The following is a 1,039-nucleotide window of genomic DNA, read 5'->3' on the forward strand; positions in this document are numbered from 1 at the left end:
CCCAACCTTGCTCCTTCAAACTACTATTTTTTTCGTAGTTTACAGAATCATTTGGGGGACATAACTTTCACAAGCTAGGAGGAGGTCGAAACTGACATTTCAGAGTTCTTTGCTTTGAAACCAAAAGAGTTTTACATTGATGGGATTCAAAAGCTTGTAAATAGATGGAAGGAAGTCATAGATAATCAGGGAAAGTACATTGATGATTAAATTTCAATTAAATATAACATTTGATCACTTGTTTTTTTTTATTCAAAATTTGGACGTTGCCTCTGAATGGGCAAGTTTTTGATCTCTGCTGCACAGGATAGTAAAAACATAAACACTTCAAAAGAAAAAAACTTGACAACATGTTTGCTGGTTTAACATGGCTGAAAGGCAGCAGTGAAAAATTTGCTTTCCCTGTTTCTTGGTCACTGTTCTTACTATGACTGAAAGCAAGCAGTTAAAAATTTGCTTTCTGCTGACAACTTAACATGGCTGAAAGGCAAGCAGTAAAATATCTGCATTCTTTGTCTTTCTCTTTCTTGACTGCTCAATTTTTTTGTTTCCCTTCTCGAAAATAATAGAATACAAAGAAAATAACATTACTGTTCTTACTATGACTGAAAGCAAGCAAAAAATTTGCTTCCCTTTCCTATGTTTCTGTTGACAACTTTGTACTAAGAAATGAAGGAGTGCGAAATAAAAGTAAATATAACTACAATGAAACTTGTGAAAATTATCAATAATCAATTATACATTACACAAAAATTATTTATCATGGAAAAATAGTAAGGCATGCATTGCATACATAGACCTTTCGCTCCTGATACACGCACACACACACACACACACACACACACACACACACATATATGTATGTATGTATGTATATACATGTATATGCATACATGTATATGCATGTACATATATGTATATGTGTATGCATGTATATATGTATGTGTGTGTGCACGGATATGTATCTGTGTGTGTGTGTGTGTTTGTGTGTGTGTGTGTGTGTGTGTGTGTGTGTGTGTGTGTGTGTGTGTGTGTGTGT

Source organism: Octopus bimaculoides, chromosome 3 (assembly GCF_001194135.2).
Source record: "Octopus bimaculoides isolate UCB-OBI-ISO-001 chromosome 3, ASM119413v2, whole genome shotgun sequence".
Classification (NCBI taxonomy): domain Eukaryota; kingdom Metazoa; phylum Mollusca; class Cephalopoda; order Octopoda; family Octopodidae; genus Octopus; species Octopus bimaculoides.